This window comes from Mobula hypostoma, chromosome 9 (genome assembly GCF_963921235.1).
Source record: "Mobula hypostoma chromosome 9, sMobHyp1.1, whole genome shotgun sequence".
NCBI classification, from domain to species: Eukaryota; Metazoa; Chordata; class Chondrichthyes; order Myliobatiformes; family Myliobatidae; genus Mobula; species Mobula hypostoma.
Genome location: NC_086105.1, coordinates 136,723,065 through 136,742,164, shown reverse-complemented (window position 1 = coordinate 136,742,164; position 19,100 = coordinate 136,723,065). Strand labels below are relative to the sequence as shown.

The window sequence follows — 19,100 nt, the reverse complement described above, 5'->3', positions numbered from 1 at the left end:
GTTTCATGGATGTTTGTGAAGAGTAAAGATTTCATGTTGTACACTACATTTCAGGTGAGGTGATGGAGAAGAGTACAAGCTGGCAGGCAATAGGTGAGACCAGGTAAGGAGAAGGGTGGGTGGGGGAAGGGGTGGTCATTAAAGTAAAAATCTGGGAGCTGATAAGTAGAGGAAGTAAAGACTGAAGAAGGAAGAATTGAATGGGGGGGGGGTGAGAAATACCCAGAAGTTGGAGAAATCAATGTTCATGTCATCAGGTTGGAGGCCACCCAGATGGAATATGAAGTTTTGCTCCTCCACCCTGAGTTAGGCCTCATCATGGCAGCAGAGGAGACAATGAACAGACATGTCAGGACCTCACCAAAATACTACTGGTATGAAAGCGGATGGAAAATATATTTATTTATCACACCAAGTCTGTAGGAGGGCAGATTTCCCCTCTGTGGCCCATTATCAAAATACTGCAATTGCTGGAAATCTGAGATCTGAACAGAAAATATTGAATGTGCTCAGCAGGTCCGATACCATCTGTGGAGAGAAAAACAGGCTAATGTCATCAGCCTGGGTCACTAATTCTATTTCTCACTCCACAGATGTTTCCATAAGATCACCTCTGCTCATTAATCCTTGGTTCACACTGTGAAGTGTTTCAAGTTCGATTAATGAAAGGTGCTGTATGAGCTGTAACTCTTTGATTTTGAGGTACCTTTTCCTAAGCAACAATCTACTTTCAACTGATATCCACCTCTATAAGCACAAGTAAGGTCTTTCCATAAATTGTCCACAAGATGCAGATACGTTACTGCTAGATTAACATGATTAATGTATTTTATTTTAATCACTGGAATTTATAGTAATAGTCATGTTTTTCTACTATTTAGTAATAGTTCCTAGCTGTATACATGCGTTCAGTTGAATTGCAATAAAATTGAACTTGAAGTTTGATATTTAGTGGATGGGTTATGATGCTTGGAAGATTGTCTGACTGCTCAATGTGTAGGGAAGTTGTAAATCCTGGTCATTAAAAAACACATTTATAAGTCTGGAAATCAAAAAATCTGCAGATGTTGGAATACTGCAGGTGCAAAACCTGTCCTTTCACCTCAGCTCTTCCCACTAAATAGATCTTGATCCCGTTGAAGCAATAATTCATTTGTACTTATTCCATCCCAGTGAAGTGTTCACAATTCTTCTCCTCATCACTGGAGGGGCCAGATGTAGAACAAACATACACGTTACCTAGACGTGACCTTGAGCTACCGAAGACCATAAGGCATAGGAGCAGAATTAGGCCATTCGGCCCATCGAGTATGCTCCACTGTGGAGTATCAGTCATGCCTGATTTATCATCCCTCTCAACTCCATTCTCCTGGCTTTTCCTCGTAACTTACTAATCAAGAACCTATCAACCTCTGCTTTAAATGTACCCATTTACTTAGCCACAGCTATCTATGGTAATGAGTTTCACATTTTGCTACCCTCTGGCTAAAGTAATTCTTCCTCATTTCTATTCTAGAGTGATGCCCTTCTACTCTGAGGCTGTGCTCTCTGGTCCAAGACTCCCAGACAATAGGAAACATCCTCTCCATGTCCACTCTATCTAGGCCTTTCAATATTCAATATGTTTCAATGAGATCCCCCTTCTTTCTTCTAAACTCCAGTGAGTAGAGGCCCAGAGGCATCAAATGTTCCTCATACATTAACCCTTTCAATCCTGGGATAATTCTCGTGGTCCTCCTGTGATCCCTCTCCAATGCCTTCACACCCTTTCATAGATAATGGGCCTAAAACTGCTCACAATACTCCTGTTGCCTGATAGTTTAATTCTCCAATATACATTCTAATGTGCTCTTCTGCACTGTTATAATGAAGCCCAATAGAAGCTTGAGTAATGAGGCATGCCTTCCTTCGAGGCATAATGCATGGTTCCAGGCTCAATATAGAATTCTCCAACATTATTAGATGCCTCACTGTTTCTATTTATATCAGAACCACACAGTGAGGCTGCTGTGGTTACTAGTGGCCCCGCTATCAGCAGCTCACTACAGAGACAAAGTAGTGTAATACCCTTCTAACTGCCCCATTCACCATTTGACCTGGTCTCACCCATTCACAGATATTTCCTTTGCTTATTCATCTGGTACAGGGAGGCATAGGGCAGCACGGCAGCGTAGAGGTTAGTGTAATGCTGTTATAATGCCAATGATCCAGGTTCGATTCTGCCACAGTCTGTAAGGAGTTTGCACATTCTCCTCTGAGTGTTCCAGTTTCATCCCACATTCCAAAGATGTACGGGTTACTCGGTTAATTGTCACATGGGTGTAATTGGTCACGTAGGTGTAATTGGGACGCACGGGCTCACTGGGCGAGAAGGACTCGATACCATGCTGTATCTTTAAATAAATAACCATTTCCTGCCAACTTCTCTAATTTTATTTTTTATTTCCTTTGCAGCTGAAATATTCACTCTCCTTCTTTATCCAAAGATGCTGCCTGACCTGCAAAGTGTTTCTAGCGATGGGCGTAGAGAATGTTTTTAGACGAGGTCTTTGTTCATTGGAATATTTCTTCAGCACTTCAAATCTCTACCCAAATGCAACAATTTCCTCCATTGTTAAAAAGAAATCTGGTCAGGAGAATCATTAATAAAACCAATTTTAATGGTACAGTATCCTGTTTTATGCAACAACACAAAGTTCTGATCTCTATAATTCACTGCCCAGAAGAAGGCAAGGGCAAACCACTTCCGTGGAAAAATTTGCCGAGAACAGTCATGGTCAAAGACCATGATCGTCTATGTCATACGACACGGCACGTAATGATGATGATGATTTGACCAGTTATTCCTTCTCTCCCCTGCACAGAGGTGAGAATTACAAGTGAACAGAACTGGAACATGTGCTTCACCCAGCTCTCCCACAACAGCTGCACCAGAGTGAGATCCAGAATGCCCAGATACTTGACACTTAATATATTAAGTGCTAGAAATAATTTCCCTGGGAAATTATTTTCTGTTTGCCCTTCAGTTATGCCAACTAGTGGAGTGGTACTGCAGCAACAACCTGGCACTCAACATCAGTAAGATGAAAGAGCTGATTGTGGACTTCAGGAAGGGTAAGACAAAGGAACACATACCAATCCTCGTAGAGGGATCAGAAGTGGAGAGAGTGAGCAGTTTCAAGTTCCTGGGTGTCAAGATCTCTGAGGATCTAACCTGGTCCCAACATATCGATGTAGTTATAAAGAAGGCAAGACAGCGACTAAACTTTATTAGGAGTTTGAAGAGATTTGGCATGTTAACAAATACACTCAAAAACTGCTCTAGATGTACCGTTGAGAGCATTCCGACAGGCTGCATCACTGTCTGATATGGGGGGGAGGGACTACTGCACAGGACCGAAAGAAGCTGCAGAAGGTTGTAAATCTCGTCAGCTCCATCTTGGGTACTAGCCTACACAGTACCCAGGACAACTTTAGGGAGCAGTGTCTCAGAAAGGCAGTGTCCATTATTAAGGACCTCCAGCACCCAGAGCATGCACTTTTCTCACTGTTACCATCACTCAGTGATTCAGGAACAGCTTCTTCCCCTCTGCCACCCGATTCCTAAATGGACATTGAATCTTAGGACACGACCTCACTTTTTTTAATAAACAGTATTTCTGTTTTTGCATGTTTTTTAAAAATCTACTCAATATACGTAACTGATTTACATGTTTATTTATTTATTTTTAAAATTTTATTAATTATTTTTTTCTGCTAGATTATGTATTGCATTGAACCGCTGCTGCTAAGTTAACAGATTTCACATCACAGGCCGGTGATAATAAACCTGATTCTGATTCTGATCCTGAGCTAAACCTTAAAAGGTTCAACTTACTCAACAAGAATGCGGCTCACAACACTAATACATGGGCGGCTCTTTGAGCCCCAGGGTAAACCTATGTAAACTCTTCTCCCTTCCTGACTGAACAGGCTAATACACTTCCTGCTGGCCGTTTACTCCCTTCCTTCATTAACTAGACCCAGTCACAATATCTGTACCGTGTTCTTTACTCAGCCAAAGTGAACCTTTATCTCCCAATGCACGAGCGTTAGTACTAACAATCACCCGTTCCTTGTCACACATAACCTCAGATACACAATGACTGGTAGTAAAAAAAAAGGTCCACCACTTTACTCTGTTGGCTGTTAATTATACTGCCCGCTTACTGGGCAATATTAAAGTTCAAAGTAACTATATTGTCAAAGTACATCTATAAGGCATCCGTTAGTCTTGCGAGACCATGGATCTGCGCCTGGAAAGTCTTCACTCTCCAGGGCGCAGGCCTGGGCAAGGGTGTATGAAAGACCGGCAGTTGCCCATGCTGCAAGTCTCCCCTCTCCACGACACCGATGTTGTTCAAGGGAAGGGCAAGGGCCAATACAGCTTGGCACCAGTGTCGTCGCAGAGCAATGTGTGGTTACGTGCCATGCCTTGCCTTACGCTGCCTCGGCTGGGGCTCGAACTCGTGACCTTCAGGTCACTAGTCGGATGCCTTAACCACTTGGCCACATGCCCACACAAAGTATATCTATGCCACCATATACAACCCTGAGATTCATTTTCATTTACCGTAAATACAACAGAATCAATGAGCTACACGCAATCAGATGTGCAAAAGACAACAAACTGTGCAAACACAAAAAGAAAAAAAACCAAATTAATAATAATAAATTAATAAGCAATAAATTTCAAGAGCATGAGATTAAGATTCCCTGAAAGAGAGTTCATAGATTGTGGGAACAGATAAGGGTTGGGGTGAGTGAAATTACGCCTCTGGTTCAAGAGCCTGACGGTTGAAGGGTAATAACCATTCCTCAACCTAGTGGTGTGCGCCCTTAGGCTCCTATACCGTCTTCTGATGGCAGCAGTGAGAAGAGAGCATGGTCTGGATGGCAGGGGTCCCTGATAATGGATGCTGCTTTCCTGCAACAGCACTACTTGTAGACGTGCACAATGGTGGGGAGGGCTTTACCCACGATGGACTGGGCCGCATCCACTACTTTTCGTAGGGATTTTCCATTCCTGGGCGTTGGTGTTTCCATGCCGGGCTTGAAGCAACCAGTCAGTATACTCTCCACCGACTGGTAGGATAACTGGTCATTGTAAATTGTCCCGTCATTAGACTAGGATTAAATTAGGGGATTGCCAAGTGGCATGCGTCGAAGGGCTATTTCACGCTGTATCTCAATAAATAAATAAATAAAATGTTAGATTAGAAGCTGAATCTTCAATAATTTTTAAGGAAGTAAGAGGCACACACCATTAGGTCTGCATTATAGTGCCTGTTATTTCTCAGTGCATGCTATGTTCTCTGATCAGCTGGACAGACAGAGCGACTTGCACACCTATGTAGTCACGGGGCAGTTAACCCCCAATTCAGAAGAAGCTTGAAAGAAAAAAGATTATATAACTCATTTATTGGCATGTATGGGATTTTTGAAAAGTTGGCTTCACTGTAGGTGCATTCAAGGCTACACTAGTTCTGAAGGGGCTGCCACGTCTTGCCAGAAGTCCTCTCTGCTCCCCAGTTACCATGAATCAACTTCAAATTCATGCTGATTTGATGTGAACACTATTCTATAATGGGACAATTAATATTCCACTTCAGCTGACCAATTTTCAACATGAATAGAATCACATGAGTGAATTCATATTTCGTAACCCTTTGTTTCCCATTTATTATCTGAGATCATATTATAGTGTTGGAAGAGAAAGAATAGTGAGGGCTAATAACTAGTATGGGCAGGCGGGGTGGAGATACGTCTCTGCCAAAGGAGGTGTAAGATGCTTCTTCCCTCCACTAGCCTGCAGGTCACCTAGGTGTAGCACCTGCCCCCCCCCCGATCAGGGTCATGAGAATCCAAGTGGTGGATGGTCGTATGAGCAGCTGGTGCATATCACAGATCCTGGTTATGTGACCGCTGACGACAGGCAGACAATCTCTGAAGAGTATTGATAATGGCTCTGATCACCCGTCTCGTAAAGACACTACCCAGAAGAACCACTTCTGTAGAGAGATTTGCCAAGGACAATCGCGATCATGGAAGGACCTTGATCGCCCACGTCATACGACATGGCACATGATGAATGAATGAACGAATAAGGTTTGTTAATTGTGCTGATGTGGTAACGGGGATGGCGGACAAAAGTAGAGACATGGAATGCAGCAGTGATAACATCAGGAACTTCGCTAATTACGTTACCGCATGCGTCCACTGTTGTAACAGAAAATTGGATTTACTCTTAGACCTGCAGGTAATCATCTTATTTTGTAATCAGGACCTAGTCTGTTACTTAATTAAGTCTTCCTGTCACCACCATTGTGTTATCAAAATGTAGTGTTACTGGAAATCTCGTCAACTGAGAATGTTAAAGCTGCTCGGACTTCATGCTGAGGTAGACCAGCTTTGGCTGGTCTCCTAATGCGCACCAGATTTTAACAGATCACCCATTATTTTGAACACCAACTCTGTGCGATCTTTGTTTGCTCCTACAATAGGAATTACAATGTAATCAAGTCAACACATGATACCCTTTCCTCACAAGCGTGAATGACAGGCAGATCACTAGTTGGCTATGAATGTCTACCGAGATTCATGGAGAAGCAGGCCAATGAATGTTGGCTATGTAGGGCTTCAAAGGAGTTGGATTAGGAAGACCAACCTGTTCACTTTAAAGATTGCCAAATGTTTTAGTAGCATCTCCCAAACCCATGACTTCTACTGTACTGTGCAAAAGTCTTAGGCACACATATATAGCTCGGGTGCCTAAGACTTTTGCACAGTACTGTATTTGTCAACGTGGAGCAGACAGTGTGTTTGTAGATCTGGTGGGAGCAAAGGATGGTGGAAATGGCGAGGGTGGAGCGCTGTGTGTGGGAGGGGTGTGGGACAGGTGGCAGAGGAGGAGTGCCAGGGATGGGAGTGGCGTGGGTGCAGACACACCCAGCCCTCAGACACCAGGCAATGTCATTTGATTCCAAACTAAGGCAAGGTTTATTGATCATTACAGAATGTCTCTCTGGTGCTTCCCACTCCCTTCCCTTTTCCACAAACACTCTCTGGCCCCTTCCCTCTCTCAGTCCATAACAGAGACCCATATCAGAATCAAGTTAAACATCACTCACCTATCATGAAATATGTGGGGTTTTTTTTGGTGGCAATACGTAAAATTACTACGGAACTGTGCAAAAGTCTTAGGCACCCTAGTTATATATATGTCCCTAAGATTTTTGCACAGTACCGTATAACCGAGGTGGCGTACAGGAATGCTACCACTTGCAGACTCCCCTAGACAATGTAGTCCATCCTGAATTGGAAGTGTCATCAGTGACTGGATCTTGGATTCCCTCTCCAATGCCACTGTGGGAGATCAGGACTGATGGCTCATCACATCATTTTCAATGATACATAGTGGCCTCGCTGGCAACGGGCAGAACACAGAAAACAGTAAATCCACAGAACAAATGGTTCTTAAAGCAATTCTTCATCAACACTCAAGTTTAAAAAAAAACACACGAAAGAAGTCTTAAATGAAACCAGAGAAAGGGTCCAGCAGAAACTCTAATGAATTAGGTTACACTCACTTACATTAATTGCCAAAAGCAACACTGCCAAATTAAACCTTTTTTCTGCCGGTAAATTCATGTCTTGATTTAAATTTTACATTTGGCGGAATGCATTGTTAATTCAGCTTGGGATCCAACACATTCCATAAAAATATCAGAGGTTAAAATTCTTGCCAAATTGGATTAGAACTGATTTAATGCCAGGGATGCAAAGCTGTACCAATCATAAAACATGGGTGCTGAGTAAGGTCATCACAAATCAACACACAAAATGCTGGAGGAACAAAATGCCTGAAACGCTAACTGTTTATTCCTCTCCATAGATGCTGCCTGACCTGCTGAGTTCCTCCAGCATTTTGTGTGTGTTACGCTGGACTTCCGGCAAACGCAGAATCTCTTATTCTCTTATGTCGTTCACAAGCCAACTTCCCTTTTATTGGGAAATTCTGGTAACCTTGTGTATCAACTGATCAGAAACTGATACTCTACAACAGTACATGAAGGTTAGAACCCAATGTTTTAAAAGTCTGGGAACAGGAGCTGATCAAGAAGTCACCATGTCTCTGGAAATGAAAATTTGATAAAATTTAACAACACCTCTACCTGTTAACCCACCCTGCCACATGCCCCACCACCAATACTTTATCATTTCCTTATGTACAAATCACCTCCTGTACCTAGTGTCACTTTATGTACAGACAATCAAGTCTATGGAGTGGCCACTGCACAAGATTGAAGTAAGCTGCAGAAAGTTGTAAAGCAGTCAGCTCAATGATGGGCTCGAACCTCCCAGCATCCAGGACATCTTCAAGCAGCAATACCTCAAAAAGACGGCATCCATCATTGAGGAAGCCCATCATACAGGACATGCTCTCTTCTCATTGCTACCATCAGGAAGGAGGTACAGGAGCCTGAAGACACACACTCAGTGATTCAGGAGCAGTTTCTTCCCTCTGCCATCAGATTTCTGAATGGATATTGAACCCATGAACACTACCTCACAACTTTTTTGCACTACTTAAATAACTCTTTTATATCTATTTTTACAGTTTTTATCATTATGTATTACAATGTACTGTCGCTGCAGAACAACAAATATCACGACATTTGCCAATGATATTAAAACCTGATTCTGAAACTATTCTTAAATATTTACAGCCACACACTCAAAATGCTGGAGGAACTCAGCAAGCCAGGCAGCATCTATGGAAAAGAGTGCAGTCGACGTTTCAGGCTGAAACCCTTCGTCAGGACCGGAAAAAAATGATAAGGACGTTGACTGGGCTCTTCCCTTGGCCTGCTGAGTTTCACTTCACTTATTTCACTTAGAGACACAGCACAGTAACAGGACCTTCCAGCCTAAGTTCTTCCAGCATTTCACATGTGTTGCTTGGATTTCCAGCATCTGCAGATTCTCTCGTGTCTGTGATTTAAATATTTATATCTATAGTGTGTGTTTCTTTAAAAAATTGCGTTCTTCACGCTCATTGTTTGTTTTTAATGCTGCATCGGATCCAGAGTAAAAATCATTCTGTTCTCCTTGCGTACTGATAACTGACAATAAGCAGTCACGGGTTACCGTGCCAGCGATCTGGGTTCCATCCCTGTCGCTGTCTGGAAGGAGCTTATAAGTTCCTCCTGTAACTGCATGCGCTTCCTCCAGGTGCTATGGTTTCCACCCGCGGGTTAGTGGGTTAATGTGTCACACAGACATAATTGGGCAGCAGGGCTCATGGGCTGATGGGCCTGTTACATCCTGTATCTCTAAACTTAAAACATCTCGAATGAAGCAGGAGAGATGAACGAAAATGTGGTTAAAGAGTTAGGTTTTAAGGAATATCTTACGAACAGAGAGGTTCAGGGGCAGGGATGAAGGAAGAAATTCCAGACCCGAGAAGCTGAAGGTCTGGCTACCAAGGCTACAGCAATTAAAAGCAGGAGTATGCAGGATAGCAGAACTAGGGGACTATAACACAAATACCGATATACTTCATTTGAATGGAATGCAAAGCTGTGATGTGCGATGATTTATGACTTGGCAAAAATTAGGAACAAATATGACAGACTTGATGAATCAGTTATTAAAAAAAGGAGTTTTGTTCTTAAGCTGTTGGCACACAGAATCCAACATCTTAATCCATGGAAGTTTTAGCAAGGAAAGCGGACTGATTCTGTAACTCCCCAATGTATCCACATTGGTCTGGGGTCTTTCCAAAGTCAATTAAAAGTATCGGGAAGGATTCCAGAGGGATATCCGGGATTCTGGGTCCGAAATGTCGTGGAGTAGGAATCCCCAGCAGAAAGTCAGGCCCTCCTTTCAACGTATACCCTCTTGTTGGGAAAGTGATTTTGAAGATTTGAAGATCTGGGATGGCGACCAGTCTTCAAGAAGTTTGCACATTCTCTCTGTGACCGTGTGGATTTTCTCCATTAGCTCCTATTTCCTCCCACATTCCAAAGATGTATGGGTTAGTATGCTGATAGGTCACATGGGTGCCACTAGGAAGTGTGGCCCACTGGCCCAGAAGGACCTTTTACTGTGTTGTATATTAAAACCACCCTTTCCTTACCTCAGATAACCTTACGTGACTCTATGCAATCACCCCTCAGCTCTTGCATTATAGGGAAAAGAAGCCCAGCCTATCCAATCTCTCCTCATAACTAAAGTTCTCCAGTCCAGCCAGGGAAATTCTAGTCAGCTTCTAGCATAGGTTACATGGTCAGCACAACTTGTGGGCTGAAGGTTCTGTAATGTGCTGTAGATTTTCTGTTTCTATTTCCAATATCCACTGTGGGGTTAAAGTTCAAAGTTCAATTTATCATAAAAATACATATATATCACCATATAAAAACGTGAGATTAATTTTCTTGTGCGCATATTCAATAAATCCAGTAACCATAATAGAATCAATAAAAGACAGCACGAACAAGGTGGACAAAAAGTGTGAAAAAGACAACAAGCTGTGTAATTACAAAAAGAAAGAAAAAAAGAAATAATAAACAATAAACAGACAAATAAATAAGCAACCAATAAGTATTGAGAACATGGGATGATGGAGAGTCGTCGAGAGTGAGATCTGGGAACAGTTCAGTGGTGGGGCAAGTGAAGTGAAGTTATCTCCTCTGGTTCAGGGGCCTGATGCTAATAACTGTTCCTGAGCCTTGTGCTGTGAGTCTTGAGGCTTCTGTACCTCCTTCCATTGGTAGCTGCGGGGAGAGAGCGTAACCTGGGTGGTGGGATCCCTGACGATGGATGCTGCTTTCCTGCGACAGCACTCCACATAGATGTGCTCTACGGTGGGGAGGACTTTACCCGTGATGGACTGGGCCACATCCACACCTTTTCGTAGGATTTTCCATTCAAGGGCATTGGTGTTTCCATATCAGGTGGTGAAGTAGCCAGTCAATACACCCTCCACCACTCATCTATAACAGTTAGTCAAAGTTATAGAATGCCATGCCAAAGCTTCACAAACTACTAAGGAAGTCGAAGCACTACTGTGTTTTCTTCGTAATTGCATTTACATGTTGGGCCCAGGACAGGTCTTCCGAAACACTGAGGAATTGAAACTTGCTGATCCTCTGATGAGGGCTGACTCATGGACCTCTGGTTTCCTCCTCCTGAAGTCAAGAATCAGATCTTCGGTCTTGCTGCCATTGAGGAAGAGGTTGTTGCTGTGGTACAACTCAGCCAGCTTTTCAATCTCCCTCCCAAATGATAATTCATCACCACCGTTGATTCGGCCAACAACAGTGGTGCCGTCGGCTAACTTAAATATGGCACTGCAGCTGTGCTTAGCCACACAGCCATGAGTGCAAAGGAAGTAGAACAGGGGCTAGGCACAGAGCCTTGTGGTGCACCTGCGCAGATGGAGATGGTGGAGGAGATGTTGCTGCCAATCTGAGCTAACTGGGCTCTGCAAGTGAGAAAATCGAGGATCCAATTGCACAAGGAGGTATTGAAGCCAAGGTCTTGAAGCTTATTGATGAGCTTTGAGGGAATGATAGTATTGAATGCTGAGCTGTAGGAAATAAAGGGTTATCACACCTTGTTCTGTCAACCAGGTACAGGAACAGTTATTACCCTACAACCATTAGTGTGAATAACACTGAACTGATTCCACAACTTATTCGCTTGCTTTCAGGGACTCTACAACTCATGTTCTCAGTGTTATCTGTCTATCTATTTATTTGTTTGTTTTTATCGTATTTGCACAAATTGTCTTTTCTTTCGCACAATGGCTGTTTGTCTGACTTTGTATGTAGTTTTTCATTAATTCTATTGTACTTCTGTGTTTTATTGGGAAAGCCTGCAAAAAGTGAATCTCAAGGTAGACCCTGGTGACATACGTACTGTGATAACAAATTCACTTTGAACCTGAACTGATTGTGAGGTTAATCAGCCTGTTCTACACTCTTCCAACTGGGGACATAACTTCTTTCTCTGCAAGATCAGCTCCTTCAATCACCTGCAGAGCTTTGAAGGGGTACGAACAGTAACAGTGTAAAGATATCCCCATATACATATATCCCCAAGTCACACTGGACAGGAAAAAGCCCCAGTGGAGGCGTTGTGACAAGTATTTGGTTTAGTGTGACAAAAATCCTAAAATCTGAACAAAATCCTAAGATTGACGCAATTTCACAGGAAACGCCGATGCCCCTTCAGGAAACCAAGATCTTGAGATCTCCGAGAAATCAGCAGTTTCGGACAGACATCACCGTGCACGATAATCAGAATTACTAGTTCCAAATGAGGCAATTGCTTAGAGTGTGTAAGCTCGACACCATCTGTATCTCAGCAGGGCCGTTTCTTTATTAGCAAACAGTGTCACGCCTCCAGAAAAGTCTCTAGTTTCCCTTCTTTATTGCCCTGTAAACATATAATCCATCACCCATGTGAATCCAACTGCAATTACATCTCAGCAGCTGTAGAAGCACGTGCATCAAGTCCACACCGGCCACGGCCTAGCGAATTCAATTAACTTACGCTATTTAGCGTTATTAATCGCTACACTATCATTTTCACTGAATTTGCTTCAAAATGATAGGTTCATGTGGCCAACATTCTTGATGCCGTTTGCAGGGTGTGCAATTCTAATATTGTAGCCAGCTTTGAATGTTGGCTAAGTAGTAATGCAACACACTTATTTTCTTAATATGAATTCAATTACAGTTAAATGTCTGAAATGATCAGAAATTTAAATTAAACATGCGCATTCAGGACTATCAGCAGCGCTGATGTGACATCTGGCACAGTTTAAGGAAGATTGAGACTCTGCAATGAAGCTGAACACTGTCAGGATTGACAGATCACACAAGTGGTGGGATGGGCTGACAAAGTAATCAAGAATATAACTAACAAGGGCTCCCAACCTTTCTCATGCCACGGACCAATACTCTTAGGCGAGAGGGTCTGTGGACCCCAGTTGGGAGCCCCTGTGGGTAGAAAAATGAACTTAATAAATTGAAACAAAGTCTTGAACTTATGCTGGGACACTTCTTCCACTGGACCAGGCTACCTTTTGGCTGTACCCTCTAATTACCAACCTTCCAGTGTGCAAAAGTTTACCATCTCCCCTAGGGAGAGGGGGAAAATAAGGAAGGAAATCGTCTCCAGATGTCGGCTGCCAGCTGTCTCAGAGAAGCTTTTGCGAGTGCCTGAAGTGAAACTACCATCAACTATTGGTCAAAGCTGTGCATACGCTGTGAGAAACCGTTTAGGAGATTGAAGCTCGTCAGTGTAAATATGTACAGTATAACATTTACTTCAGCATATCAAGAATTTTCTTTTCCCAAAATATGATTTTTCAGGTTTACAGAGTACTGTGAGTCAGAAGCCCTATCTGCACTGTACATTTTCAGCAAGTTGCTCGTGATCTACAAGACCTGGAGGGATAAAGAGGGGGGAAAAATGGGCTGTGGTACTTTCAGCATGAGTTAAAACAGGATGAGACCTACTGAGAGGCAACAGACAGAAGATAATGGATGTGGGGGGAGGGAGCGGAGCCAAGCAGATGGGAAAATGGCCCTTCACCTTCAAGCGTGAGAAAGATGGAGTGTGGAAGCAAAGAGGCTGATAGAGTGAAGACACACACACACACACACACACACACACACACACACACACACAGAGTCTTTTTTTCTCCCCACCGAAGGGGAACTAAAATCTGTTGGGAACAAGGGAAAATCTGCAGATGCTGGAAATCCAAGCAACACACACAAAATGCTGGAGGAACTCAGCAGTCCACGCAGCAAGTATGGAAAAGTGTTCCTCCAGCATTTTGTGTGCGTTGCTAAAATCTATTGGGCACAAGTTTAATATGAGAGGTGAAAGGTTTAAAACAGATCTGAGGGGCAACTTCTTCATGCAAGAGAGTAGTCTGTTTATGGAATGAGCTGTCAGAGAAAGTGGCCGAGTAAGGTACAGTGGTAAAATTCAAAAGATATTTAGATAATTACATGGATAGGAGGGGTTTCGGGGAGATATGGGCCAAGCACAGGCAAATGGGACCGGTTTGCTGGGCACCACGGAGAATACGGACAACACGGATGATGCGTTCTGTATTACTCTGACTCAAACACCCAAAAGAGTGTCAAGAAAGAACAGAATGAAATTCTTGCCACCCTTCCCCCACAAGATCTACCCAAATTATGCCAATTGAATTAGAGCCATTCATCCCAAAACACTTACAGCCAATCAGTTGCACCAACCAGCAATCATACAACTTTTAAAATCTCACTTTACTCTGCTCTCATTCCCATCCAGCCAGGTCACTAGAGCTATGAGGTAGCTGTTCTACAAGTTGCTCCACAGTCCGAGCAATTTCTGGGTATTCTAGGCACATTCCACTTGGACTTGAGCCAGTTACTTATTATCTTCCAAGACACAAATCCAAAAATTCAAGGCATCGCAAAGGGAGGAAATATATGTGTCCCTCCCTCCATTATCTGACCTTCACTTCCCTGAATCCCAGTCGTGACCCTCTGTTTCTCCACCCAGCAACACCCTAACTCTCCTTCCCTACTCTAGAGCAGTTAAGGAAGGAAGGGCCACACAAGTTTCAGATTTTGATTATAAATATAACTTTTTTTCAACTTATCAGACAACAAATTTGAAAAAAAATCCTGGAGTGGTTCAGACAGAAAAAAAGTTATGAAGTTCTCTAACTGATGAGGCCAATAATATTGATTGATTTGCTGAAACTATTAAGGTCAACTTAATTTTCCCAAAGGAAGAGTTTACCTTAAGGGTAAATTGATCTCATTAAAGACAGTCTTACAATGACTTCCTTCATTTAACAGGATTTCCGGATGTCATGGGATACATGATGGAATATCTAAGGAAATTGAGTTAGATATCTTGCAAACTGTACAGCACTTTGAAAACTGTACTTGTTTGGGAATTGTACTGAACTTTTCAATATCAAAGGCTTAAGTCTATAATTTAATACATAAGCACCTAATACATTATTGTCTAAATACATGAGCTAATGTATAGCTAATGTGTTTCAATCAATAATTAAATTTTATCCAAAAGCTTTTCACAAAGACGTGACCACAGCAGCAAGGTTTCCTTTTGTAACTCTTTAATGTATTAAGAAATACTTAATGTAGATAAGGGCAAACTTTAAACAAACAAGGAGTAATATCAAGGCAATCAATCCTAACACAAGTCTAAAGTAATTATCGCCCTACCTAAATCATAAAGTAAGATAAACAACTTAGTTCAATAATATCCGAGTTACAATCAAGTTTTGTCAAAATTATCTCCCATTATAATTACCACAGTTTATAATAGTCAGCAGGTGCATTTTTATTTGGTGGAGTATCACCTTCAGAAATGTCTTATAACATTAACATATTTAGGTCATTCCATTAAGGGAAGCACAGTAGGCCAAAAGTGTGGACTCTGAAAGGATGTGCCATGATGTGTCCACAGGAGGTGCTACCTCAAATAGGCAACATCCATCGAAGATCCCACCAGATGGCCCAGGAGAGTTTGCTTTCATCCATCTTTGGAATGGAGGTACAAAAAGTGAAGACTTACAACAGGTTCAAGAGCAACTACAGAACTTCCCTTCAACCACTCAGTTCTTAAGCCCCGGGAGAGCCCAAAACACTGTGAGGGAGACTGACTAGTGAGAAGTAGGGGACCCAATTTGAAATAAATTGGACTCAGAGAAAAGAGTGAGTATAACAAACTATTGTACATTTTAGTGACCACTTACTTCACTAGGTATCTCCTATACCTATTAAAGTGGCCACTGAGTGTATGTTTGTGGTTTTCTGCTGCTGTGGTGCATCCACTTCAAGGATCGACATGTTGTGTGTTCAGAGATGCCCTTCTACACACCACTGTTGTAACGTGTGGTTATTTGAATTATTGTCGCCTTCCTGTCAGCTTGAACCAGTCTGGCCATCGTCTTTTGACCTCTCTCATTAACAATGCATTTTAAACCATAGGACTGCCGCACACTGGATATATTTTTTTTGTTTTTCACACCATTGTCTATAAACTCTAGACACTTATGTGTAAAAATCCCAGGAGATCAGCAGTTTCTGAGATACTCAAACCACCCCATCTAACACCAACAATCATTCCACAGTTAAAGTCACTTAGACCATATCTCTTCCCCTTTCTGACGGTAAGTGTGAACAACACATGAACCTCTTGACCATGTCTACATGCTTTTATGCATTGAGTTGCTCCCACGTGCTTGGCTGATTAGATATTTGAGTTAATAAGAAGGTGTACCTAATAAAGTAGCTACTGACTGTATAGCACCTCAGAAGAGGAAATGAAGTTTGGTCATGAGAGGTAGAATATGGAAGATCTAGCCCCTGGTACTTGAATGACAACCAGAGTGCGGGTGACACTCCAGTGGAATCACACTCCTTTTCTCACCTTACACTTCCAAAGCACTCCTTTGGGTTGATGCTACCCTGATGCAATGAAAGGCAAGAGAGACTCTGGTCCCTTCTTTCATATGAGAATGAAACTGATGCTAAGGTGCATCAACAGGCGTAAAAATCTACTGTTCAACCCCTACCTTTAACCAAGGGGTCCATGAACCCCAGGTTGGGAACCCCTGCAATACATGGACCAATGGGGTTTAATGGTGATTCAAGTCTAACAACGTTTTGTCCTTCGGTCAATGCGTGTTGAGGCAACAAGGAGTGAGATATCAAGTTGCAGTGATTTGGCTTGAACCTGACATTTTAAACTACAGTATAATATCTAAGAAAAGATCCCAAAAATAAATATACCTACTTACAGACACAGCACAGAATAGGCGCTTCCAGCTCAGTGAGCCGCAGCAACCAGCAACCCAGTTATTTAACTCCAGCTTAATTACAAAACAATTTACAATGACCAATTAACCTACTGGAGCACCAGGAGGAAACCCATGTGCTCACAGCAAGAACGTACAAACTTCTCACAGACGGCTCCCAAATTGAACTCCGACGCCCCCAGTTGTAATAGCATCGCTCCAACTGCTACCCTACCTAAACTCACACTCTTGCTGGTTCCCATGGCAACCTGCAGCGTGACCTGAGGTAAAATATTTGGGCATGTACCATCTGGGAGGCCAAGCTTCATTCCAAATACCAAGTGCAGGCAGGCAGATTCTCAAGTTAAAGTGCAGATTACTAGGCTGGGTGAAACGCCAGTTTCTTAAAAAAAAATCATTATCTATGGAGGCGATCAGTCATGCCATCTTAGAAGCCTGACACATTCCAAGTTAAAGTTCAGCTATATTAGTACCAAAGTTCAAAGTAAATTTATTATCAAAGTACGTTTATGTCCCCATATACAACTCTGAGATACATTTTCTTGTGGACATACTAAATAATTCTATACAGCAATATATAGAATACGGAGCCGAGGAGGACGATGGCGCCTAACAGCGACTCCTTTGTTTGCATCTTTGGAAATAGCTCTACTTCTATATTTAATATCTTTTTTTCCCTTTTCAAGGTTCTTTTGAAGACCCTGACCTGGAGTTACGCGCTGACTTCAGTTCTTTGTGGAAATGGGACCCATTGTCGGGGTCTCACGATCAGCCGCTTTTCGATATGCCAAGGATGCAGCGGAGAAGACTAGTGCATCTTCAGGGTGCTGGACTCTGGAAGCTGGCGGACTTGAGGTTGGTGCTGCTGCCTGCTGCGTTGTGGGAGGCGGAAGATCGAAAGCAGCAAGCTGGCTGCTGGCTGTGTGCCCAGAGACCCGAGTTCTTTGGGCACAGTGCTCGGAAAAAGTGACGCAACAGACTTTTAGCACCATAAATCGACGAGATGTTTTGTTATGTCTCCCCTCTCACTGTGAAACGGGGACATCTCTTTTTCCCTTGTTAGGGAGAGAGAGAGAGAGAGAGAGAGAGAGAGAGCGAGAGAGAGAGAGCGAGAGAGAGAGAGCCTGTGGTATGTTGAATTATCGGGTAAACAAGTAGTCTTTGGGATACTGCAAGTTGTGAATTTATTGATGCTTGAGTGCTCGTTTATTGCTTTGCTGCTGCTTGTGCGTGGGAGCTGGGAGCTGGGGGGGGGGTGGCTTTGGGGTTCCAACATTTAACTGTCATTCATTCTTTGGGGCACTCTGATTTTGTGGATGTATTTTCCCAGGGCTGAAATGGCTAACACGAGGGGGCATACTTTTAAGGTGCTTGAAATAGGTACTGAGCGGATGTCAGGGGTACGTTTTTCACATAGAGAGTGGTGGGTGCGTGGAATGTGCTGCTGGCGACAGTGGTGAAGGCGGATACTATAGGGCCTTTTAAGAGCCTCTTAGATAGGTACATAGAGCTTAGAAAAAGAGGGCGATGCGCTAGGGAAATTCTAGGCAGTCTCTAAAGTAGGTTACATGGCCGGCGCAACATTGTGGGCCAAGGGGCCTATAAAGTGCTGTAAATTTCTATGTTCTATATGAGTCCAGTTCTATCCACAGTGGCAGTTTCTCTCAGTTCACCAGAGGCATTCTTAATACAATCCAGTTGTTGCAATGTAGCCATTATCAACAATGGTTCCGCACTTGTTTAATTGACTTTAAGTTTCCCCTGGTGGGCTTCAAAATCATGCCTTTGGATCATTGGTCCAGAACTTGGACTGCTCGTCCTGTAATATCAGCATTACACTGCTACACCCTGTAATATCAGCATTACACTGCTTCACCCTGTAATATCACCATTACACTGCTGCACCCTGTAATATCACCATTACACTGCTGCACCCTGTAATATCACCATTACACTGCTGCACCCTGTAATTGGAGCATAGTTCAGAACTGTTGAAACAAAAGCATTTATTTTCCCTTCCTCTTGTTTGACAAGTTTTGAAGCATCATGCTCTGGGGGAAATGACGTCTAATGAAATTCTACCCAGTGAAATCACAGCCTGGTCCTGCTGCGTCTCCAAATGCTGTAGTCGAGAGAGAAAGTTGGCCAAATCTTCCTCCTATTCCTCCTAACACCTCAATAACATATACATTTA

At 42.8% G+C, this 19,100-nt stretch overlaps 1 protein-coding gene across 4 annotated transcripts in view; it reads right to left on the bottom strand.

Annotated features, from left to right (window-relative positions):
• The window catches only part of LOC134352092 (septin-9-like), a 585,694-nt gene that overhangs the window by 151,892 nt on the left and 414,702 nt on the right, over nt 1-19,100 (bottom strand). The window lies entirely within an intron of this gene.